A 27,222-nucleotide genomic window follows, 5' to 3' on the forward strand; every position below is an offset into this window, starting at 1 on the left:
TACTTTTTAGGAGGGGGAAAGTGCGTCTTATGGAGCAAAAAATATGGTATATCAGGACCTTGTTTAAAATTTACTGGAATAATAATTTTATATATAAGATACCCGCACCCCAGCTGCACAGCTGCTGATAATTGGTCCCATGTTAGCACAGAACCGCTCTCACTCACCCCTGGGCCTCCAGACCAAAGCCATATAAAGGAAGTAACACTTCCTTTGTCTTCTCCGACTTGTTAAAAACTTGGCAGTCACGCGAGTTTATAATCTGCCTGGCGAGGATCCTGCTTCTTCCCTTCTCCTAATGAGAAACCTGTCAAGGCGGTCTTATTCTGAGCACCTCTTCCGTGACAGCTCTGCAAAACCTCGTGCCTTTTCTTTTAATTGGTGCCAGATGTTTGGGTGGCAGCAGTGCTACCCAGACACACAACGTGTGTGTGTATTTGTGTGTATGTGCCTGTGCACGCACACATTTCTTGGAGAAAGTGAAGTATTTCCTCTTCCTATCACGTTCCTCCTTTGCCTTTTATCTATATTTCCAACGATGAGCCTATGATCTATTATTGCTGTGTTCCTGTTGCAGACAGGCAAAAAAGTCATTCTCTGGCTTTCTGACTGGTGCATCCTCTGAGCCTTTCTTAGCCCTGTGTATCAACATAAAATAAATAAATAATAATAATAATAATAATAATAATAATAATAATAATAATAAAAAATATTTGTACCCCGCCCATCTGGATGGGTTTCCCCAGCCACTCTGGGCAGCTTCCAACAAAAGATTAAAAATACATTAAAACATCAGTCATTAAAAGCTTCCCTAAACAGGGCTGCCTTCAGATGTCTTCTAAAAGTCTGGTAGTTGTTGCTCTCTTTGACATCTGGTGGGAGGGCGTTCCACAAGGCAGGAGCCACCACCAAGAAGGCCTTCTGCCTGGTTCCCTGTTACTTCGCTTCTCGCAATGAGGGAACCGCTAGAAGGCCGTCAGAGCTGGACCTCAGTGTCCAGGCTGAACGATGGGGGTGGAGATGCTCCTTCAGGTATACTGGGCGGAAGCTGTTTAGGACTTTCAAGGTCCGCACCAACGCTTTGATTTGTGCTCGGAAACATACTGGGAGCCAATGTAGGTCTTTCAAGACCGGTGTTATGTGGTCTCGGCGGCCGCTCCCAGTCACCAGTCTAGCTGCCACATTCTGGATTAGTTGCAGTTTCTGAGTCACCTTAAAGGGTAGCCCCACATAGAGCGCATTGCAGTAGTCCAAGCGGGAGATAACTAGAGCATGCACCTTTGTCTTTGCAATGTGTGATGGATAAAGCTTAAAATCAGTTTCTCTTTTTTTGCACGGGCAATTAAGGTTGGAAACTCTGGCTCCTTCTGCTATTGTCTTACCGCCTCTTGCCAGGAGAATCTTCCTTGGCGAAGGTATCCGATGGGAATATCTCCGACTCCTTCAGGGAAGCTGCCAAGGAAAGGCAGATATTTGCATGATAGTACAAATTAATCTAGTCCTCAGCTCTGGAGCAGCAGTAGAAATGAACGTTTCTGGCACAGCGTTCAAAGCGAGGGCTTGGGGTTGAAACAAAGGGAGCAACAATCAGATCCGGAGTTTCGTTACCACGCCAAAGAAGTTGACACAAATGCACAGCTTTTCTGAAGCAGCAAGAACCACAACATTATTTCCCCATTGCATCAGGTGAAGTTGGCAAATGCAAGTAGGTTGGTCGACCAGGCTTCGGTCAGGGGACATCTTCTAACCAGCAAGGGCTAGTTTTAATAAGCTGAACACAGAATTAAGCACATGTCGGTTTCTGAGGCCATTTTGGTAATGTCAGTAAGATGGATCACATCAAGGTCTAACTCACTGAGAAAACCCTCTCTCTCTTTCATACTTTAAAAATATTTTTTAGAACATAACTGTCAAGCGTCCCTTAGTTGGTGGGACAGTCCCTTATCCCAGCGCCATGTCCCGCTGCTGCCCCTTTATTGATGATGTCTCTTAAATTTCCCGGGTTTCAAAGGAAGCAGCTCCTCTCCCTCCCTCCCTGCCAGCCAGGGAGGAGGGAGGCTCCAACTGTGTTGCTTGGCTGCGTTGCTCACCCAATAAGGAGTCTAAGAACGACTGGGGGGTGGAGCTTGCATGCCTTGTGCTGATCAATTGGCTGTGTTGCCTGGGGACTCACCTTTGCTCAGCGCTTCCCAGCGGAGAGATGACGGTGGCTTTCCTTGAGGCTTGAGGCTTTGTTTGGCTGCTGGCTGGGCTTTCTGCCTTTGGCTCGGAGGGGCTCAGAAGTTGAACATACCTATGCCGGGGAAATCACTTATTTTGGCTGCCGATCCCTTATTTTCGAGGCTGCTGGTCCCTTATTTTCAAATCTGTAAGTTGACAGCAATGTTTTAGAAACCCTCCATTATCAATAATACTATATCTGACTAAGCCTTGCACTGGAGAGGGCATGGGCTGATATGGGCAGTGTGACTCAGTGAGTAGAGCTAGGAATGTGCCCTGCCTGGAGCCCTGGACGGCTTCTGCCGGTCAGTGTAGATGATATTTAGCTAGAATGAACCGACAGTCTGACTTGATAGAAAGTTGCTTCATATATTCCTATTTATACTGCAATGCCTGCGAGATGTGGAATATGTTTTATTCAGCCTGCCTTCAATCCCTATCCTCTTTCACATTCTTGTTGCTAGTGCTATTATTATTAATCCTTCCCCCGTTGTTTTTGTTTTCCTTTTCCATTTTTACAAACGGTTAGTATTTAACAGCATAATTAAGCAGCGGCGGTTGTTTTTACTTCCGCTGCAAATGCCGCAGACCATAGTGGTTCCCTCAGTGATGGTTAATTTCCCGCCAAACAGATGGGTTCTGCAGGGTTTCTCGGAGCTTAACAACTTCCGTCTCCTTTGCTGAAAGCAAAAAGAAAAAACCCCGCACACAACTCTTTATAATACCCTTGGTGCACCTAGCTTGCTAGCAGGATGAGTGCCATAAAGCATAGCAGCTGGAGGCTACCCCAAATTAGGACTTTGAGATTAATAAACTAAGGATTTGCATAATCAGCAAGAAAATAAACGCCTCCTTTGTCCTATATCCAGGAGTCCTTCAAAGATGGACTTTGAAACCAAGACAACAACACAGTTCTAGCAAGTGATCCTATAGGTCTCCCAGCCGGGACGCAAAGAGCTACACACACAACAGGGCTTCTTGGCAACTTCATTTTCAATGTGGCAATTTTTTTGTCCTCCTGAAAAGCCAGTCTGAAAAGTCAGGTTCCTCCTTTGGAAAGCCTCTGGTGGAACTGTTATGTACTGAGTTGAATAGGATCCAAAAGGCAGCAGTCTGATTGGTCCTAGAACAATAGGATTCAGAATGCAGCAGTCTGATTGGTCCTAGAACAATAGGATTCAGAATGCAGCAGTCTGATTGGTCCTGGAACAATAGGGTCCAGAATGCAGTAGTCTGATTGGTCCACAGGAGCCACCCAATCCAGCTCCAGGTGGAAGTGAATCCGCAACCTGATTGGCCTACAGGAGAATCCCGGAATTCGCCAATCACGTGGGGCCCATTGTGTAAATAATGTATATAAAGCAGACATTCTGGGGGAACTTCCACTCCTCCTCATCACTATGAGCTGAATAAAGAGCATGAAATCCACTCTCGACTCAGAGTATATTTCAGGAACATGAAAAAGTACCAGAATATCAGCTCTTTGTCACTCTAGGAAACCTGCTGGGTGCCATCGTGAAGCTATCGCCCTGCTACCATGGAAGGAGATGGTGTTTTAGACTCCCCAAGGCCTTCCATAGTGATTCCTCAGGTACTGACCCTTCCCAAGCCATGGCTGTCCAAAGAAACAAATACGTTATTGCTGGAACTATCTGAGAATGGCGAGGGAGAAGATTCGGAATTAGAGTTGTGATTTGCCTCCCTTCCCAGACAAGCTCCTGAGAATGATCATCTGCTAACAGGAGCCAGGTGGTTTGAGAAACGCACCTGGAGGGAGGTTTGGGAGGGTGATGAATCACAGCTTCGATGAGTGTTAGTGCTGCGGGGAGGCCTTGAAGTGACAAGGGAGGAAGCCAGCCCTTTCTGCGGCTTCCATGACAGCTGTTGCCTTTCTTTCACACACCATTTTCAGGTGCAACAAAATAGCGTGGAATTGTAAGGCAAGATCCATCCCAGAGCTAACATTGTGTTCCCGGAGGCGGCTGGCATTCATTTTGCAAAAGACTCAGCTGCTAGGATCTTGTTCTAGAAAACACACACAATATTCTAGGGCCGTTAATTAACTTTCTGGTGCTTTGGAGAATGAGGTATAGACAGACCCTTAGAACTGTAGAGTCATAGAATTTGAGAGTTGGAGGGGAAACCAATTCTCATTTAGTCGAACCCCTTGGAAAGCAAGAATCACAACTAAAGAACCTCTGACAAATGGACACCCAACCTCTATAAAAACCGCCAATGAACAGTCTACCACTTTCCGAGGTAGCTCATTCCACTGTTGAACAACTCCTACCACCAGAAAGTAATTACTAAAGTTTAGTTGGAATATCTTTTCATCCTAATGTTTCGTCAGAATCTCCTCATGCACACAATCTGGATCCCTGAGCTAGTCACAAAAAAGCACAGAAAGTCTTCAAACAAAAACATCTTGGAGGTCCCGGGCCGCAGGGAGGTTAGGCTGGCCTCAACCAGAGCCAGGGCCTTTTTGGCTGTGGCCCCGATCTGGTGGAATGCTCTGTCACAAGAGACTAGGGCCCTGTGGTACTTGACATTTTTTGGCAGGGCCTGCAAGACAGAGCTGTTCCACCAGGCCTTTGGCCAAGGCACAGCCTGACTCCCTCCTTTGGTAATCCTCACAGAACTCTGGCTCAATGGTTGCCGTTAATTTGACTCTGAATTGATTTTAGAATGAATTGATTTTAGAATGTATTTCAATTAATTGATTGTGATTTTATGTAAACTGTGTTACTTTTACTGTTGTTAGCTGCTCTGAGCCCAGCTTCAGCTGGGGAGGGCGTGATATAAATAATAAATAATTTATTATTATTATTATTATTATTATTATTATTATTATTATTATTATTGGAAAGGACAGTTCAAACCAGAAAAGGGAGTCAATAGAATAATAGAATCTTAGAATTCCTGCTCTGTGATTGCAGTCATGGGATTGTTGTCTATCACATGACGGTGTATGTTTTGACTCCACAGAGTGGGAAGTGACGGAGACGGGAATGTTTGTGTTCCATGAAGTGGGACTATTGTCCTTTTTCTCTTTGCTGTCTAATGCTAGAGAGAGAGAGAGCCATGTTGCAGTGCTCTGCGTGTGTTTATATGTAAATAAAGTAGATTAGCCAAAATGTTGAGTTGCTGAGGTCTGATACTCACAAGTTGCGCAAACTCTGCGGATCCTTAAGTGTGCAGGTGTTGGTTGGCATTGGTCGCTGTGATGTTTGGGCTGAAGATAGCTTTTGAAGCTCCTGAACGATCAACCAGCAGGGAAAGAACATGCCATTCGGGCCTGTGTCTCTGCCAGAGTCCTACTTGAGTGTAGGCTGAACTCCTGACAGTAAGGTACCCCACGGGTCATCTAGTCTAACCCTCCTGCAGTGCAGGAATCTCAGCTAAAGCATCCATGACAGATGGCCACCCAACTTCTCATTAAAAACCTCCAAGGAAGGAGAGTCCACCACCACTCATGGAAGTCTGTTCCAATGCCAAATAGCTCTTACTGTCAGAAAGTTTTTTTCAAATGTTTAGTTGGAATCTCCTTTCTTGCAACTTTAAGATTGCCTCGAGTCCTACCCTCCAGAACAGGAGAAAACAAGCTTGCTCCTTCTTCCATGGGACAGCCCTTAAGATATTTGAAGATGGCTATCATATCTCCTCTCAGTCTCCTCTTTTCCAGACTAAACATACCCAGCTCCTTCAAGCGCACCTCGTAAGGCTTAGTTTCCAGACCTTTGAACATCTTGGTTGTCCACATCTGCACACCTTCCAGCTTGTCAACATCCCTCTTAATTGTGGCACCCAGAATTGGATACAGTATTCCAGGTGTGGTCTGAGCAAGGCAGAATGAACGTAAGGTAAAGGGACCCCTGACCATTAGGTCCAGTCGTGGCCAACTCTGGGGTTGTGGCGCTCATCTCGCTTTACTGGCCGAGGGAGCCGGCGTACAGCTTCTGGGTCATGTGGCGAGCATGACGAAGCCGCTTCTGGCGAAGCAGAACAGCGCATGGAAACACCGTTTACCTTCCCGCCGGAGCGGTACCTATTTATCTACTTGCACTTTGAGGTGCTTTCGAACTGCTAGGTTGGCAGGAGCCGGGACTGAGCAACGGGAGCTCACCCCGTCGCGGGGATTCGAACCGCCGACCTTCTGATCAGCAAGTCCTAGGCTCTGTGGTTTAACCCACAGCACAGAATAGAGTGGTACTATTACTTCCCTTGATCTGAACACCATACAGTGGTACCTCGGGTTAAGAACTTAATTTGTTCTGGAGGTCCATTCTTAACCTGAAACTGTTCTTAATCTGATGTACCACTTTAGCTAATGGGGCCTCCCGCTGCCACAGTGCCGCTGCCACGCGATTTCTGTTCTCATCCTGAAGCAATGTTCTTAACCCAACTTACTATTTCTGGGTTAGCGGAGTCTGTAACCTGAAGCATCTGCAACCTGAAGCGTTTGTAACCTGAAGCATCTGTAACCTGAAGTGTCTGTAACCCGAGGTACCACTGTACTTCTGTGGATGCAGCCTACAATAGTGTTTGCTTTTTTTTTGCTGCTGCATTACACCGTTGACTCATGTTAAACCTGTGGTCCACCAAGACCCTTGATCCTTTTCACATGTACTGCTAGTAAGCCAGGTATCCCCCATTCTCTATTTGTGCATTTGGTTTTTCCTTCCTAAGTGCAGAATCTTGCATTTGTCCCCACTGAAATTCATTTTGCTAGCTTGCTCCCGGTTCTCCAATCTATCGCGTTCATTTTGAATTCTGATTCTGTATTCCACAGCAGTTTGGTGTCATCTGCAAATTGGATGAGCACCCCCTCAATTTCTTCATCCAAGTCATTTATAAAGACGTTAAAGAACAATGGACCCAGGACAGAACCCTGCAGCTCCTCACAGGTGAAAGTGATATTTGTCCCATCAGTCCCTGTTTGTGATATCATCCCACGTATGATTGCATGGAGATTGATGTTCACTCCTGCATGTTGAGAAAACACTCCACAAAGAGAATCTTGATGCAGCGGAATCTACAGTCCTATCAAGTTTTGTTTTCTCTCTATCTATGCAGAGGAGCCTACATCATTAATGCAATCATGTACGCAATCACACCAAGAGGCTTTTATATATTTTTTTGCTGTGTTTTTGTCAATATGCGTGGAACACTAGCAATGTCGGAAAGGAGAGAGAAGCCCATGCAAATGAACTGGAGGAGCCCAATGCTTCATAAAATCCACTTTTCTTTTCTAAAAATGGAATCCTGGAGAATTTCAAGTGCATCCTCTCCACTGGGAAAGGCTGAGTTTGGGAAAAGCTATTATTGCTTGTCACCCCAATCTCTGAGCGGTGAGAGATTCCAGCAGTTCCAAACACTTCTAGGTTTGGTTTCCTTGGAACGAAGGTCAGCGGAAACTGTGGTGTCTTTAGGATATATCATTTTTATTTTCACATAAATGCAACTTGAGCATAAGATGGAGGTGCTCACACCATTAACACCCCATTAGCGGGTGGCGCTGTGGGTTAAACTACAGAGCCTAGGACTTGTCGATCTGAAGGTCGGCGGTTCGAATCCCCACGACGGGGTGAGCTCCCGTTGCTCGGTCCCGGCTCCTGCCAACCTAGCAGTTCGAAAGCACATCAAAGTGCATGTAGATAAATAGGTACCACTCCAGTGGGAAGGTAAACGGTGTTTCCGTGTGCTGCTCTGGTTCGCCAGAAGTGGCTTAGTCATGCTGGCCACATGACCCGGAAGCTGTACGCTGGCTCCCTCATCCAATAAAGCGCCGCAACCCCAGAGTCGGCCATGACTGGACTTAATGGTCAGGGGGTCCCTTTACCTTTACTAGCTTGGGGAACTCAGATTAACTTGGAGAGCAGCGGATAACCCTAAGGCTTTTGCCAAAGATTTCAAGTTAATTTGCGTGTTTTGCCGAAATGAGCTTTGGATAACTTCCCCATTTCAAGTGGAATAAATGTGTGGTCCGGATGTGACCTGCTAGCTGCAGATCACTGGCTTATAGGCTTTCTGGGGGAAAAGAAATCCAAATGTGTGCAGCTGTTGCATGATGAATTACTTTGTCTTAACCGCCCCCGCCCCCCGCCAATTGCCAGGAATCGCTTTTCTTTGTCTTTTCATTAGAGAGCCTTGTAATCAGGCTGAGTGCTGGATAGCGGCTTCCCATTGGCTGAACAGCCACAGCTTCTGTTTGCAAGTGTTATTGTGGAGACAGTGATGAATGGGCTGCCAGCGGAAACATCATGGTCTCGGGGAGTAGCCCTGCCTCTGTGGCAGGGGGAGTTTTCCCTTTGCGAGTCTTCCCTCCCTTCTCCCTGCAAAGCAAAAGGAGCTGTGGCAGGAATCAAAGAAAGAACGCGCAGGTGTCAAGAGAGAGAATGATGGAGAGCATAGACTAGGCAGGATGCAGGGCAATTAATAAACTGCATCCACTGCTGGAGTCCACAACCTTAAATCAGCCCAGGTGGATAAAAAGTGCTGCCAATGATAGGGTCGTCACTTGGTAAGGGATGGGGGCCGGCCCTAACATTTGGCAAAGTGAGGTGATTTCCTCAGGTGGATGCAGCAGCAACCCACTGGCTGATCATTCTACCCCCCAGCTAATCCCTTCTGTAGGAAGAGAAAACTGCGAATGCGGCATAGTTTGTCCTAGCTCAACCAAGCTAATCTGCTGCATTCATGTTTAGCCTGAAAAAAGAGGAGACTGAGAGGTGACTGTCAGGAGTTTAGCCTACACTTGAGTAGGACCATGGCAGAGACACATTCCCAGCTGGCATGTTCTCTCCCTCCTGGTCGATCGTTCGGGAGCTTCAAAAGCTTTCTTCAGCCCGAACATCACAGCAACAGATGCCAACTGACACCGGCACACTTAGGAATCTGCAGAGTTTGCGCCGCTTGCGCAACAGATCTCAGCAACTCAGCATTTTGGCTAATCTGCTTTATTTACATATAAACATACAAGGAGCACTGCAACGTGGCTCCCTCTCTCTCTAGCATCAGACAGCAAAGAGAAAAAGAACAAAGGACAATAGTCCCACTTCACGGAACACAGTAACACAAACATCCTGTCTCCGTCACTTCCCACTCTGTGGAGTCAAAACATATACCGTCATGTGAAAGACAACAATCCCATGACTGCAATCATGGAGCAGGAATTCTAACACTGACAACATGATAACCATCTTCCAGTATCTCAAGGGCTGTCCCATGGAAGAGAGAGCAAGCTTGTTTTCTCCTGCTCTGGAGGGTAGGATTCGAACCCATGGCTTCAAGTTACGAGAAAGGAGATTCTAACTAAAAATATGGAAAAACTTTCTGATAGTAAGAGCCGTTTGACAGTGGAATGGTCTCCCTTGGAAGGTGGTAGACTCCCCTTCCTTGGAGGTTTTTAAGCAGAGGTTGGACAGTCATCTGTCATGGATGCTTTAGGTGAGATTCCTGCATTGCAAGGGGGCTGGACTAGATGACCCTCCAGGTCCCTTCCAACTCTGTAATGCTGTGATCTGCATAGTCCTTCAGTATGGAGGGAAAACATTCTGTGCATGCTTAAAGTCTGTGAGCACCTAGAAAGGAATGCTGTGATCACCAATAGTCAGCATAGTCTGAAAAATAAGTCATGTCAGACGAACCTGATCTCGTTTTTTGACAGAATTACAAGCCTGGTAGATGAAGGGAACACAGTGGATGTAGCCTACCTTGATTTCAGCAAGGCATTTGACAAGGTGCCCCATGATATTCTTGTAAAGAAGCTGGTAAAATGCGGTCTTGACTATGCTACCACTCAGTGGATTTGTAACTGGCTGACTGACCGAACCCAAAGGGTGCTCATCAATGGTTCCTCTTCATCCTGGAGAAGAGTGACTAGTGGGGTGCCACAGGGTTCTGTCTTGGGCCCGGTCTTATTCAACATCTTTATCAATGACTTGGATGATGGACTCAAGGGCATCCTAATCAAATTTGCAGATGACACCAAACTGGGAGGGGTGGCTAACACCCCAGAGGACAGGATCACACTTCAAAACGACCTTGACAGATTAGAGAACTGGGCCAAAAAAAACAAGATGAATTTTAACAGGGAGAAATGTAAAGTATTGCACTTGGGCAAAAAAAATGAGAGGCACAAATACAAGATGGGTGACACCTGGCTTGAGAGCAGTACATGTGAAAAGGATCTTGGAGTCTTGGTTGACCACAAACTTGACATGAGCCAACAGTGTGACGCGGCAGCTAAAAAAGCCAATGCAATTCTGGGCTGCATCAATAGGAGTATAGCATCTAGATCAAGGGAAGTAATAGTGCCACTGTATTCTGCTCTGGTCAGACCTCACCTGGAGTACTGTGTCCAGTTCTGGGCACCACAGTTCAAGAAGGACACTGACAAACTGGAACGTGTCCAGAGGAGGGCAACCAAAATGGTCAAAGGCCTGGAAACGATGCCTTATGAGGAACGGCTAAGGAAGCTGGGCATGTTTAGCCTGGAGAAGAGGAGGTTAAGGGGTGATATGATAGCCATGTTCAAATATATAAAAGGATGTCACATAGAGGAGGGAGAAAGGTTGTTTTCTGCTGCTCCAGAGAAGCGGACACGGAGCAATGGATCCAAACTACAAGAAAGAAGATTCCACCTAAACATTAGGAAGAACTTCCTGACAGTAAGAGCTGTTCGACAGTGGAATTGGCTGCCAAGGAGTGTGGTGGAGTCTCCTTCTTTGGAGGTCTTTAAGCAGAGGCTTGACAACCATATGTCAGGAGTGCTCTGATGGTGTTTCCTGCTTGGCAGGGGGTTGGACTCGATGGCCCTTGTGGTCTCTTCCAACTCTATGATTCTTTGAAAGGCACTCTCATAATTTGCCTGCTTGCAGTGAAAACTGTCACGCATAAGTCTGGCTTATGTTAAGGCTTGTGGTTCTGGACTCTTTGGTGGGAGATACAAATGCCACACTCCCTAGTTACCCAGGAGAGTGACTGTGTCTCAGGTGGTGAGCAGGAGGTGGAAAGATGTGTTTGAGGTCAGGGGAATGATGACAAGGTAGCTGCACTCTCTTGTATTTCCATCTCTTGCAGCGCCACAGCTTTGGGGTTTCTGAAAGTGGTTTGTAATTGCAGAGGTGGCGTAATAACAGAGCCCAGTCAATTGCCGTCTCAGGCGGGCCATGAATCGATGGATGGATGGATCGTTTTTGCCTGCTCCACTCAGTGCCTTACAAAGAGCAGGAAAGGATACTTTTACCTCTTCAAACGTTAACACATAACGTAAGTGGACAGATAGAATTTCTGTGGGTTTAAGGGACACGTCTCTTTGAGCCAGCATTCGGGAACTGGAGGGAAATGGTTATTAAATCTTCAGATGGCTCTCCTGTCTATTTGCAAGCAACAAGAACGACCCATTGGAAGGGGGGCAATGGACTCCTGACCCCAGGTTTTTGGAGGAGACTGCAACACTAAGCAGCAGTAGGTAAGGTAAAGGTAAAGGACCCCTGGACGGTTAGGTCCAGTCAAAGGCGACTGCAGTGGTACCTCGGGTTACAGGCGCTTCAGGTTACAGACTCTGCTAACCCAGAAATAGTACCTTGGGTTGAGAACTTTGCTTCAGGATGAGAACAGAAATCGCGTGGCGGCGGCAGTGGGAGGCCCCATTAGCTAAAGTGGTGTTTCAGGTTAAGAACAGTTTCAGGTTAAGAACAGACCTCCAGAATGAATTAAGTTCTTAATCCAAGGTACCACTGTATTGGTCTGCTCCCAGTGCTTTAAAAATAAATCCTGCATTGGCGATATACCTCCGTCATCAATCTGCTCGTAATCAGTTATTTGCCCTGGGAGTGTGGAGTTAAACAGGAATGAATATTTACCTTTTAATAATTGCACCACATTAATCCTCTGTGTCTCCATCGCCTCAGGAACTTTAATTTCCACTCTGCTCTGCTGCAGCGTAATGATTTTTAAAATGATTTCAGAATTGCGACTGGAACAGCCGTGCAATTTGGTTATTAATTGTAAGGCGGCTTCTCCTTTACATGCTGTTTGAAATGGTAAAACAACTAGCCTGGAGTGATTTATATTTTGAAAACAGGAATGATTTACAAAAGAAATGTGCGCAAAGCAAAAGAAAAGCTTTCCTCCTGTGGGACAGATTCACATTCCTGTGTGTTAAACACGTCAAATAATCTCTCATTAGCTGACAGTGAGTCCTACTCTGTTTCTAAAGATGTTTTGACCCAAGGCAATGAAAAATGTGGTGTTCTCACATGGCTGTGTAAACACCATACATTTAAAATACACCCCACCTTGTTCAAAAACCATGGGAACTGTAGTTTACTCCCTAGTGCCCTTTAGAAAACTGCAGTTCCCAGGATTATTTTAGGGAGGGGGATGCACTGATAATGTATGGTGCATACCCGCGGACTGTCTTGCCAGAGTGGTGCATGCTCTAATTATCTCCCGCTTGGACTACTGCAATGTGCTCTACGTGGGGCTACCTTTGAAGGTGTCCTGGAAACTGCAATTAATCTAGAATGCAGCAGCTAGACTGGTGACTGGGAGTGGCTGCTGGGACCACATCACATTGGTCCTGAGAGATCTGCATTGGCTCCCAGTACGTTTCCGAGCACGATTCAAAGTGTTGGTGCTGATCTTTAAAGCCCTAATGGTCTCAGTCCAGTATACTTGAAGGAGCATCTCCACCCCCTTTATTCAGCCCGGACACTGAGGTCCAGCGCCGAGGGCCTTCTGGCGGTTCCCTCATTGCGAGAAGTGAAGTTACAGGGAACCAGGCAGAGGGCCTTCTCGGTATTGACACCCGCCCTGTGGAACACCCTCCCTTCAGATGTGAAGGAAATAAGCAGCTATCCTATCTTTAAAAGACATCTGAAGGCAGCCTTGTTTAGGGAAGTTTTTAATATTTAATGCTGTGCTGTTTTTAACACTTGATTGGGAGCTGCCCAGAGTGGCTGGGGAAACTCAGCCAGATGGGCGGGGTATAAATAATAAATTATTATTATTATTATTATATACAGAGTCTATGTAAACCAAGCTCCACAAGAACACTATTGTCCATTTCAATGTGGGTATGCTCAGCAGAATGACGGGGAACCTGTAGCCTCTCCATATATTATTGGACTACAACTCCCATTATCCCTGACATGCTGGGGCTGATGGGAGCTGGAGTCTGGCATCATCCAGAGTCCCACAAATTTTCCCCATCCCCACACAGATACATCGGGCTCCATATATAAAACATCTCTACTACAAGTGGCACGCAGCATTTGAGTTATTGGGGAGTTGGGGAACTGTTCCATAAATACCACAGAGCTGAGTTTTTCAACTTCTATAACCAAGATTTTCCCCGTTCCAGATTTTAAGTTAAAATTTGATGTTCGGAATTCCAGAATTAAGGCTTGAGAAGAAAAGATAAGAGCCTGCTGGACCAGGCCAATGCCCTACCAAGTCCAGCATCCTGTTCTCACAGTGGCCACCCAGATGCCCCTATGGAAAACCCGCAACCAGGATCCGAGCGCAAGAGCCCTCTCCCCTCCCATGGTTACCAGCAACTGGTATTCAGAAGCATTGCTGGCTCTGACTGTGGAAACAGAGTATTACCATCCTGGCTAGTAGCCCTTGATAATCCTCTCCTCCATGAATATGTCCAATCCTCTTTTTGAATTGAAATTGAAATACTTTATTGTCACTTGTACAACTTGTATCCAGTTACAGATAGGTAGCCGTGTTGGTCTGCCATAGTCAAAACAAAAATTTTTTTTTCTTCCAGTAGCACCTTAAAGACCAACTAAGTTAGTTCTTGGTATGAGCTTTCGTGTGTATCTGAAGAAGTGTGCATGCACACGAAAGCTCATACCAAGAACTAACTTAGTTGGTCTTTAAGGTGCTACTGGAAGAAAAAAAATTTTTTGTTTTAACTTGTACACAGTGAGATTACACGAGCACCCCCCCCACTCAGCTCTCTTAGTCTTATTTCTTTTTTTTTTTTAATAAAATTTTTTATTGGTTTTTCAACATATAATATAAGACAGTACAAACAACAAACACTAACAAACAAACATATAAACATGTATAATTTCATAATTTTTTTCATATACCCAATTTCAGCGACTTCCCCATGCCTCCCTTTTCTGCATCCCTGTTTTAAACTTTTTTCAGCAACCCCTGGTCTGAATTACTTATAAATTCCTTTCTATAACCCTTATCTTCCACTTTTCCAATCATATCGCTGCAAATCTGCTGTTCTTTACCCATGACATTTTAACACTCAATAATTTTACAAGAATTTTTAAGATAAAGTTTAAATTTCTTCCAATCTTCCTCCACCGTCTCTTTCCCTTGGTCATGGATTCTGCTCGTCATCTCTGCTAGTCCCATATATTCAATCACCTTCGTCTGCCACTCTTCCAACGTGGGTAGTTCTTGTGTCTTCCAATACTTTGCTAGTAAAACTCTTGCTGCTGTTGTAGCATACATAAAAAACGTCCTATCTTTCTTTGACACCAATTGGCCTACCATGCCCAGGAGAAAAGCCTCTGGTTTTTTATGAAAGGTACACTTAAGCACCTTCTTAATTTCATTATATATCGTTTCCCAGAAGGCCTTAATCCTTGGGCACGTCCACCAAAGGTGATAGAAAGTACCTTCAGTTTCTTTACATTTCCAGCATTTGTTATTGGGCAAATGATAGATTTTTGCAAGCTTGACTGGGGTCATGTACCACCTATAAATCATTTTCATAATATTCTCTCTTAAGGCATTACATGCCGTAAATTTTATGCCAGTGGTCCATAACTGTTCCCCGTCAGCAAACATAATGTCATGACCAATGTCCTGTGCCCATTTAATCATAGCTGATTTGACCGTTTCATCCTGTGTATTCCATTTCAGCAGCAAATTGTACATTCTAGAAAGATTCTTAGTATTGGGTTCTAACAACTCTGTTTCTAGCTTCAACTTCTCCACTTGGAAGCCGATTTTCCTGTCCTGTTTAAAAACTTCATTTATCTGATAATAATGAAGCCAATCTCTTACTTTAAACTTCAATTTCTCATAGCTCTGTAATTTCACATTTCCACCTTCTTGTTCTACTCTTAGTCTTATTTCCCCTCGTTTACTGACGCACACCCACCAAAACCGAAAGTCATTTGCCCTGTTGTTATCTTTTCATTCAGCAGCCTAACAGCCCATGGACAGAAGCTGTTCTTTACCCTGTTGGTGCGACTAATCATGCTTTTATATCTTCTGCCTGAGGGCAGGAGATCAAGAAAGTGCCGGCCAGGGTGTGAATCATCCCTGAGAATTTTCCTCACTCTCCTGAGGCAACGTTCTTCTGCTATTTCATCCAGCGGATTCACATCTTTTCTCATAAGGGCGTAGGTTGGGTCCTTAGGCAGGTAGACACACATGTAGGTTCAGATGTACACATGTAATACCCACACTATTGATAGTGGATGGGCCAAGCAACGGGAGGTTTGCGGTTCCAGGAAGGCAAGGCAAGGTAGGGGAAGTTCAGCACCTTGGAGAGTGACCTAGCTGTGGTTTCAGGGCTAGAGGTTTCAGGGATGAATTTGGGGTAACCCAATGCAAAAATCCTGAGGATCCATGTGGATCCATGCTTTGTAACCACATTTTTTGCACCATTGCAGCCCCCAGAAACAGTGGATGCATGATTTTTTTGGTACAGGCTGTAGCCATGGACATGCTATGTGATCTGATGGTGAATTTGGGGTGACCCAATGTAAAAATCCTGAGGATCCAAGGGCTTTTACCTCCCCTCCTCCCAGGCAGCCTCCGCTAGCATCCCTTCTCTCTCCCAAACCCACTGATCAGCTGTTTCCTTTCAACACTCCCTTCCTTCTTGTTTGCCTTAGTGTCTTTTCCTTAGCTGGAGCAGTTTTTGCTCCTCCTTTTCTTCTAATTTCTCTCCTTATTGCTTTAGTCTTCCTGTCTCCTCTCCTTGCAAGTTTGCTGTCTTTACCTCCCCCCTCTCAGGCAGCCTCCTTTATCTCTAGCGTCCCTTATCTCTCTCCCCAATTGGCAAACGATCAGCAGCTTTGTTTCAACACCTGCATCCCTCTTTCAAAAAAAGAAAAGAAAAAAAGCATGATCTGCTTTTTGCCCCTGGGCAATTCGGCTCCAGGGACCACACATTCGCTCCATAAGATGCACAGACATTTCCCCTTACTTCGGTGTTGTTTTGCACAGGTGCAAAATGCCGGCACCCTGTCTACAACTTCATTAACATCCATCTCCAACTTCACTAGCATCTCTCAGTATTGTGAACAACACTGAACTTACCCTTTGTTGTTATCTTCATGAACTTACCTAAAAAGATAAAGAAAACAAAAGACTGACTTAAGTATTTGAAAAATCCATTGAAACCAGACATTCTAAGTTCATCTTAGGTTGGGTAGTTCGTAAGTCTCTGTGGCTTTGCACAAGGTTTTGTATTTTTCTCAGAGGATTGATAAAGAATGTATTGGTGCTGACCTTTAAAGCCCTGAATGGCCTTGGCCCAGTATACCTGAAGGAGCGTCTCCACCCTCATCGTTCTGCCCGGACACTGAGGTCCAGCTCCAAGGGCCTTCTGGCGGTTCCCTCCCTGCGAGAAGCCAAGTTACCGGGAACCAGGCAGAGGGCCTTCTCGGTGGTGGCACCCGCCCTGTGGAATGCCCTCCCGCCAGATGTCAAAGAGAAAAATAACTACCAGACTTTTAGAAGACATCTGAAGGCAGCCCTGTTTAGGGAAGCTTTTAATGTTTAATAGGTTATTGTATTTTAGTGTTCTGTTGGAAGCTGCCCAGAGTGGCTGGGGAGGCCCAGCCAGATAGGAGGGGTATAAATAATAAATTATTATTATTATTATGGTTATTATTATGTTGCATGAGTCGTACTATTCTATGGTGTCTAGCATGCTCACAAACAAAGAAGGGGACCCAAGTTACAAGGAAGGAGATTCCGACTAAATATGAGGAAGAACTTTCTGGCTGTAAGAGCTGCTCAACTGTGGAACGGTCTCCCTCTGAAGGTTGTGCACTTTCCTACGTTGGAGGTTGGATGGCCATCTGTCATGGATGCTTTAGTTGAGATTCCCACATAGATGACCTTTGGGGTCCCTTCCAACTCGACAATTCTATGATTCTATAGCCTCCTGCTCCTCCACATGCTGTTGGGTACCAACTCTGATCAGTCTCATGTAAAAAATGATGGCTCCGGAACGTTTAATCAAATTTACCCATCTCATTTCCCTGTTCCTGCCCAAAAGCAGCCTGCTGTTCTCTTCTTCTTTTGATGGCAGTGTTGTGTCTCATTCAGCCCTCGGAGCCCTCCTGAATCACCCTTTCAACCGTACGATGGGATGGCACAATAATAAAGATTATCATCCCCGTCGTAAAAGAGAAAAAGAGGGAAGGGAAAGAAGAGAGACAAAGTGGGAGCTTTTGCCGTTACAAATTACAAGAGAATTAAATATGGTTAAACTTGAATCTGTTCTGGCAAAGCGCAGCAGTAAAAGGCCATTAAGCGACTTGCCCATTTACAGAAAACATAACAGATAAAATTCATTTTTAATGTACTGTTTCCATGGCAACGTTCCTGAGCCAGACACGTTTTATAGCGCATCGAACAGCGCGGGTGCTTAAGATAATTGCAGCAGTCACTGTGCTGGGGACACTGTGGTTTGTGATATGTGTGTGTGCATGTGTGTAGTGTGTGTAAAAAACAGAATCTCAGAATATTGTCAACTGGTCTAAAGCTGTTTTATTGTACATGGGTTTTTCAGAGATTTTATCTGGCCACAGAGGAAAGTAGAGCCTTAAAGGATGGGTCATGTCAACCAAGGCTCCGTCCCTTAATAACAATAACAATAACAATAATAATAATTTGTACCCCACCCATCTGGCTGGGCTTCCCCAGCCACTCTGGGTGGCTTCCAAAAAAATATTAAAATACTGGAATACATCAAACATTAAAAGCTTCCCTAAACAGGGCTGCCTTCAGTTGTCTTCTAAAAGTCTGGTAGTTGTTGTTCTCTTTGACATCTGGTGGGAGGGCGTTCCACAGGGAGGGCGCCACCACCGAGAAGGCGCTCTGTCTGGTTCCCTGTAACTTGGCGTCTCGCAGGGAGGGAACGGCCAGAATGCCCTCGGTTCTGGACCTCAGTGTCCGGGCAGAACGATGGGGGTGGAGATGCTCCTTCAGATATACTGGACTGAGGCCATTTAGGGCTTTAAAGGTCAGCACCAACACTTTGAATTGTGCTCGGAAACGTACTCAAACCTATCCATTCTGAAGGAAATCAGCCCTGAGTGCTCACTAGAGCTGAGGCTCCAATACTTTGGCCACCTCGTGAGAAGAGAAGACTCCCTGGAAAAGACCCTGATGTTGGGAAAGATGGAGGGCACAAGGAGAAGGGGACGACAGAGGACGAGATGGTGGGACAGTGTTCTCGAAGCTACCAGCATGAGTTTGACCAAGCTTCCAGTTGTATTCGCATCAGCAAGCTCCTACCATTGGTTGTTAACCCTTATATGACTCCCGGCTGTGCGGGGTGGAGTCTTGTATTGCTGTTTCATCCAATGCCTAAGCCAATACTACTCACAAACTGTAACCAATAAAAGTTGTGGCCTAATTTTGCCTGTTAACCTAAAATAATGTGTCTTTGTGTCTTATGATAATCCTATGCGGGTGGTGGGTCCTCGACTCACAAAAAGTTCTGAAGATGCTGAGGAATCAAGGGCCTCTGGCTACACGCCACATTTGACTTTTCTTGAGAGGAGGACTTTGAAAGGGTTGCTCTCCCCGAAGGCTTCTGAGCAAGCAGCGGGAGGTGAGTGCCAAGCCAGGCTCCTGGTTAGCGAAAGGTCATTGGCGTTCGCCCACGTGGCTCGGCGCTTCTGCTTTTGTCCGGCTGACACTCAACGCAGCGGCGGAAGGGAGTTGCTCTAATGCAAAGTGACAGTTTGGAACTGAGAAAATTTCCTCCTGTCAGAGAGACTAAGTGGTCAGGCTGTGCCTTCAGGCTTGGCTGGGCCGAAATGCTGGCAGAGTTATTAGTTTTCAAAGATGGCTCGCGGAAAACGGTCAGCTTTGCTTCCTGCTCTCTCTGTGATCATAGATACATGATCTGTCTCTTCGTGAGGGATCTGCTGCTACTCTACCCCCAGCCCAGAGCTGTTCGACTGCCTTTTTAGGGTCAGTTTCTTGGGGGTGGCTGAGCACTGGAGACGTAATATTGGGAATGTTCAGGGATGCAGGAGAGGATATATTGTTTGATTATAGCCTTTCCAACTTGTGTTAACAAGTTCACAATTTAGCAGAGTAACATCCCCCTTTTTAAACTTGCAGCGGATGCGTTTGCTCAGGCTCACTAAAGCCTCTATAATAACTGTTGTAGTATTTCCCCCCTTTTTCCCTCATAAAAGATAAGACACGACACAGTCCTCTATAAAAGTATAAAAAGGTTTACTCACACATCATTCTATTCACAATAGGATCCCAGAAGGCAGACTCAGAAAAGTAACATACTCCTGGAAACCAACTCATAAGGAGACAGTTCCTTTGTCCCTTGGCTGGAGGCCAAGAGCATCTGTGGCTAAGCAGATGTTGCTTCTTTGATGCATGTAGTCAGAGAGAGAGAAGGATGGGTGCCCTGCCCTGTGCTTTTGTCATTACCTGCACAGGTGAGGCCACACCCACTTCTAGTCACATGCAGAGGAAGTCTGTCCCAGCCCAGAAGGAAACAGGAAGTTTACTTGCTGGCGGGACAAACATTCCTGCCATGTGTAAACATGTTCACTCTAGGAATGTTGTACTTGACTGCTCTTGTTTTTCACATCCCACAGTAATGGAGTCTTCATGCAAGGGGCAGTGAACCTTTTCATCCCAAGAGAGCCACATTCCCTCCTGGACAGTCTTGGCTGTGGTGGGTGGGGCCAGAGGAAAAAGTGGGTGGAGCAATGCTTTTTAAAAAAACCAATCCAATTGGTCCTTGATAATAAGGAATGAGAAAGTCCACAGTGGATCCGATAGGCAGGGCTCTGCCTACTTCCTGCTTGGCTTGTGGATGCCATCCAATTCCAATCTGAAAAGAATTACCTTCTTTTCTTATGACAGACAGTCTCAGTCTCAAACTTCCTGAGCTGAGTCATTTTCAAGTGGTCACAATTGCATGGCAGAAACTGGATCCCTGGCAGAGAATTCAACATTCTTTGTAAAAAAAACCTGCTCACTTTTCATTTTTTTAAAAAAATTAAAAAGTCAAGTCAGAGAATGGGATTAAGAGCAGCATGGAGGGAATGTTGGAGAGTCAAAGTTTAAAGAGAAACGTAGAACAAATTTGAAATCTGGAATTTCTATGTAAATATTTTAAAATTTAATTAAAAAAATTGACAATAGGGGGAGAAAAAGTCAAGTTGGTGCTGACCTTTAAAGCCTTAGATGGACTCAGTCCAGTATACTTGAAGAAGCGTCTCCACCACCATCGTTCTACTCGGACACTGAGGTCCAACACCGATGGCCTTCTGGCGGTTCCCTCAATGTGAGAAGCCAAGTTACAGGGAACCAGGTAGAGGGCCTTCTTGGTAGTGGCGCCTGCCCTGTGGAACACCCTCCCAGCAGATGTCAAGGCAATAAACAACTATCTGACTTTTAGAAGACAACTGAAGGGAGCCCTGTTTAGGGAAGCTTTTACTGTTTGATGCATTACTGTATTTTAATATTTTGTTGGAAGCTGCCCAGAGTGGCAGTCCATCTTGGGTGGCCCTGCACGGCATAGCTCATAGCTTCTCTGAGTTATTCAAACCCCTTCACCACGGCAACGCAGTGATCCATAAAATCTCTCACTGCCTCCATTTCTTCCCCTTCTATTTCCCAGGAGGTGATGGGACCAGTGGCTATGGGTATCCTGAAGGGGAAGAAATGGAGGCAGTGAGAGATTTTACTTTCTTGGGCTCCATGATCACTGCAGATGGTGACAGCAGTCACAAAATTAAAAGACGCCTGCTTCTTCGGAGAAAGGCGATGACAAACCTAGACAGCATCTTAAAAAGCCAGAGATATCACCTTGCCAACAAAGGTCCATATAGTTCAAGCCATGGTTTTCCCAGTAGTGATGTATGGAAGTGAGAGCTGGACCATCAAGAAGGCTGATCGCTGAAGAATTGATGCTTTTGAATACTGGTGCTGGAGGAGACTCTTGAGAGTCCCATGGACTGCAAGAAGATCAAACCTCTCCATTCTGAAGGAAATCAGCCCTGAGTGCTCACTGGAAGGACGGATCCTGAAGCTGAGGCTCCAATACGTTGGCCACCTCATGAGAAGAGAAGACTCCCTGGAAAAGACCCTGATGTTGGGAAAGATGGAGGGCACAAGGAGAAGGGGACGACAGAGGATGAGATGGTGGACAGTGTTCTTGAAGCTACCAGCATGAGTTTGACCAAGGCAGTGGAAGACAGGAGTGCCTGGCGTGCTCTGGTCCAGGGGGTCACGAAGAGTCGGACACGACTAAACGACTAAACAACAACAAATGTGCATGTTACACAGAGTACACCCAGCTTTTGGGCTCAGGTTTTGCTTCCGGGCTTCCCAGGAGAGGCATCTGTTCGGGCTGCTGTGAGAACAGGATGCTGACTAGATGGGCCATTGGCCTGATCCAGCCGCCAGACACTTCTTACGTTCTTTACATATCTGCTTCTTCGATACGCTGCTTCCACGTAAGACAGACAGCGTGCAAGAGTGGAGGGGGGAGAAGGAAAGGCTTATGCAAAAGGAGACCTGGAGCCACGCAGCAGGGCTACTGGAATACAGACTGCCTGAGTTTATTTTTAGCTGGCAGCTTTAAAGAGCAGCCAGCAGCCTTTCTGCAGGGAGGCAGATACTGGGCAGACAAAAGGAGGAGCGAACTCTTACAATCCCCCCTGCAGGTAGAAGTTGAAAAGTTGAGCATCGGGATGCAGGCTTCAGCGGGAAGCCTGGGCGATGCTCAGATCCCAGAGCCTTGCTCATCCATCTGCTGTCGTCTTTACTGCAACCCTCGATGCTGGAGGGCAACTGAGAGAGGTCTTTCACTTTATGGAACACAAACAATGGGGGTGTCTCTGGGGGGAGCTTTGGATGTTGCAACAATCAGGACCTCACGAGAGGCTCATTCCTTTTGACGGATCAAGGGGTTGTTTCTAGTGGCGAGGGGACAAATTGTACATCTGCTGCAAGCAAAACACAAACTTGTGCCCTCCCCCTGTGCACTCCTTCCTCCTAAAGCTTGTTAATGCCACAGGACATATTGACTTTTTAAAAAAGAAACACATACATATACTACAACTTCAGGGAGGGAGGGAGAGAGAGAACATTTCTTTCACAGCATTTTCCTCGGAATAAAGGAAGCTGCCTTAAGCTGACTCAGGCTCTTGGTCCTAAGTGTGGGAATGTTCAGGGTGGCAGGAGAGGATATATTGTTTATTAATATCCTTGGAAAAGCATTACAATAACAAATATCTCCTGGCAGAAACAGAACGATCCTTGAAAAACGACAAACTTAATGTTTTTTGATATCTGACGGAAACAAAGAAAGAAATACAATGATTTGGAACTGTGTGTGAAAAAATTGTAGAAATAATACAATGAATCTAATCGGAAGCCAAATGTGTTTGGTTTGGTTTGTGTTATTTTTCTTTTTTCCTCTCTCCCCTCCCCTCGCTCCCTCCCTCTTCTCCTCCTCCTTCTTTCTCTCCCTTTCTCTCCCTTTGTCTTTCTCTTTTTGATATGTTAAGAAAGTGTTGTAAATAAAAATATGCCCTTTTCCCTTATGGGGTATCCAAGAGCCCATTTAGAGTCCTTACATAGGTTCCCTATTGGTAGGAGAAAATAACAGAGGCCAACCAGAGAATATTGAGAAGCAAAGCAGCTAGTAAGCTTGATCTTTATTGATCTGTTGCAACAGGGTACTCCCCTCACACGCAGGAGAGGAAGAGGACCCCCAAAAAATGCTGTGCAAGGGCTTATAAAGACTTTTGAAATTCCCATCCTCTAGATCCAGACCACCCCCAGAAACATTATGCATTCATCACAGAAGGGGTGTAACCTAAGACCACCCCCCAGATAAGGCGGTCTAAAACAGAACATTTGCATGTTGTTTTCTCCTGTCGCTTTGTTTATTTCCTGTCTGGCAAGTTACTTGATTGGATTTCCCGGGGAGCCTGGCCATTCTTTTGTAGTGGTAAAATACTTATTTCCTGGGCCAGGTCACAGGCTCACACCTTATTCATATCTTAAATGTGTCCTTAAGACAGGATTTGTGAGGAAAGAGACAATGGGGAGACTTTTCCAGTTTGACCTTGCAGAGAAAACATTTGGTCAGTTTAGGAATCAAAATGGTTCCAGGTTGGTCTTCCTGTGTTGATCTATGTATGTGCAGTTATGAACATTACCATATATCTAAGACCATAAAATTCCTATCACATTATCCCCCCTTTGGGGCTAGAATTTTTCTTAAAAATTTTTGCCCCACAAATAATAACATTGTATGTTGTAAATGGATGCCTTTGTATAAATATATCATAAAAACAACACATGTTGCTTTTTGTTACTAAATTACTTGTGGCATTCTAACACTTTGGGAGATACCATTTACTCAATAGTGTTCTATGCTTTACACCTAGCAGGAAGGTCCACTAATGACGGAAAAATGCAGTTGGTGTTTTGTACTTCGCCATTTTTGTGTGTTTCTCAGGTGTCAAGCTAGCTCTTCTGTGGTTTCACACCAGCATACTGGTACAGCAACACATCCTGTTGAATCCCCTCAGGGCTTTCATTTAACCATGTCGCCTGGCACTCACCATAGCTGGCACAGGTTTGGACATATCATGAGAGAGATGTCTTTGCCTTGGCCTTTCTATGGGATTTTATTATTTTATTGGCGTTGGTCTTGCACTCTAGGAAAGTTGCTCACTTGCTCTTAAAGGACCAAAAAGCTAATTGCAGCCTGGATACACTTGCCCAATTCAAACTGAGTCCAATTTGAATTTATATATGCCCATGGTTCTCAACTTTCCAAAGCAATCTGTTAAAACAACCATTCTTAAAAGGGCACTTGTCCAAATTAGTTAATTTAACTCTATAAGGGATCATTCCTGCTAAATCAAGGCATATACACTTTTCTTGTTATCTGGGCTTTCATGGATCTTGAAGCTTCTCCTTGGTAAAATCAGAATTCGGTAGAGAAGAGCAAGCACACAATTTGGTTGTCCAATTGAGATGAAAAAATGAGAGCAATTATGGGGAAAAACCTTAAGATTCACTGTGTGCAATCTGGGGGGGAAAGTATGAAAATGATATGCAGATGTTAGCAAAATAAAATAAAATAATGTGTTGGAGATATAAACAAAGTGAAGGAACCTTATTCCACGTATGGTGGACGTGTCCTCAAATAAATAAAATTTGAGACATGATCTACACCCATTTACATTTGGCATTCTAATCAAAACATCCCAAATAATAATAAAGAGTGTTGTTTCAAAACTACCTGATAAAATATGGTTCCAAGAATAATACTTGGTTGTGGTTAGATTAATTTCACGGCTATACGGGAAATCCAAGATTAATAAATAAATACAGAACAATTGCTACTTAAAGACAGTACTGAATCTGCAAGAGATACAGAAGTCATAGAAGAGATTCAAAATAGTTTTCTGGAACAGAAAGAAAGTGACTGCAAAGAGAGAAAGAAATAGTAAAAAAGTAATTTCTTTCTGGGAACTTTGTGTATAGAAAAACAAATCACTATTTGTGTCCTTTGAATAATAAAAAATATTTTTTGTGACAAAATTAAAATAAATAAATGAATGAATGGGCACACTGCAGAGTGCCAGGTGGGACAAGCAAATATGATCATCAGTTGACTTAATCTAAATGTAGCCTGCTCTATCGGAAAGCATGTAATATATGAGAATCCTCCATGGAAAAACTTGGGGTGTAAGTCAAACCCTTCTGTTGTTCATAGTTATGCACCCTACATTATACAGAAACAATTACACACAGAAATTTTGTCCCCCCTTTGTGGGGGTAACACACTATCAGACACATTTCAGCATTCCTACATAATAACACATAATACACAACAAACTAATCAAATATCAGTTACATATCTTGAGACAATTGTGATCTTTTACGTATGTATACACAACAAACTAATTAAATATCAGTTACATATCTTGAGACAATTGTGATCTTTTACGTATGTATCTCAAAAGTGAGAAAATGTCCTTGCAATTCAACTCCTCCCCCCTTTGTCAGCCCCACTCCCCCGTCAGTCTGTATCCTTTGAAAGAGAAAGCTGTGGGCACTTTGAAAACTCTGGTGTCTGTTGTTGCAGGTCTTGTGATGGTGAAGAACTGAGTTGAGGGGTTGCTGCTGCTTTTTCATCATCGCACATCTGTAGAAGTGATATCCTGTAAGGGGCCAGGGTTTTCGGGGGACTTTAAAGACAGGGTTAGAAAAAGGAAGGAGCAAAAGCCCCCTCCCCAAGAAAATCTCCTTGAGTTATTAGCTGCAAATAATAAAATCTTAGCATGTTAAGCATTTTACTCATTTTAATATTATTATCACATTTCCATATAATTACTGTTATTATCTGCTAAGTTTGTTTGCTTTCCTTCATTTAGTTTTTTTCTCCATATTATTAAATAAAAAATTACTCCACATGTAGAGAAAGAGAACTGTAAAAAAATACAAGAAAGTTTAAAAAATAAAAAGAAAGCAAAAAATTAGATTACCATTCAGATGAAAACGAACTTGACACAAAGACATCAGATTCAGAAAAGAATTATTATTAAATAATACAAAGATATTATCAAAACCACAGATTACTACTGGACTAAAAAAATGGGAAAACAATGGAAAAAGGCTTCAAATTCAGCATGTGCTATCTGATAAGTAGAACTTGATGAAAATGACTTTCAACATGTGATGGACATGTCCCCAAAGTAAAACACACACACACACACACACACACACACACACACACACACACACAATGACCTATGAGGAACCAAAAATAAATAAATGCTAAGACACACAATTTTTTTTTTTTTTTAAACCTGAAGTAACCTGTTTTGGCATTCTAACAACCCAATGAAAAACTGATTAATAAATGAACAGATTATTTGTAACCTAAAAAAGTGTCAAAGCCACAAAGATAGAGGGAAATAAACTAATATAGCAGGGATTCAGACTTGTTTTGCTGAACAGAAAGAAAGTGACTGTTTGGCTTTAAGGGAAGAAAGATGAAAAGAAATACAAATGCAATTACTTTTATAGAGTATTTAAATCACTGTTTGCATCCCCTCATTATCATTTGTGCTGTGGGAGAAAAGAAGGGACAAACACTTTGTTAATGGGGTTCACATATCCTGTTAAAAGGGAAAATTATTTCATACATATCCTGTTAAAGGGAAAATTATTTCATGTGAGAAGTCTGTCAGGAAATGCTGTTCCTAAAATGCATAGGCATACACACACATACACAAAAAAAACTGTTATAAAATTTAAATCCCATGGGGGAGGCAAACTACTCAAGAGAGGAACTCACAGTGGGAGTGCTTTGATATTTACCTGTGAAAAGAATTTGGCATGTTAGATTTGAAACTTGGCAACCTCTTGACTTTTGATGGTAATGGTTCCAAGTTTTACATAAGGAAATTTGGATAGGTTTCTCCCTGCAGCCCACGCTCTCCAAACCTCCTCTCCCCCCTCCTTTCTCTCTCTATTTTTTTTAGCTGATCTAGCCTCTGTGCATGTGCAGAGTTCATGTCTCAGCAAACCTTTTATACTATTGAAAATGTTGCATCTTTTGGCTAAATTAGAATTTGAATAAGGGAAGGGAAGGGTAAGGAGTAGATTTTAAAAATAGGGTTAGATTTTTAAAACAAAAAAGAGAAACTCAGCAATTCAAGTATTCACCAACCAAAGCTAGCAATTGCAGCCCAAGCAAAG

The sequence above is a fragment of the Podarcis raffonei genome, chromosome 7 (genome assembly GCF_027172205.1).
Source record: "Podarcis raffonei isolate rPodRaf1 chromosome 7, rPodRaf1.pri, whole genome shotgun sequence".
Classification (NCBI taxonomy): Eukaryota; Metazoa; Chordata; class Lepidosauria; order Squamata; family Lacertidae; genus Podarcis; species Podarcis raffonei.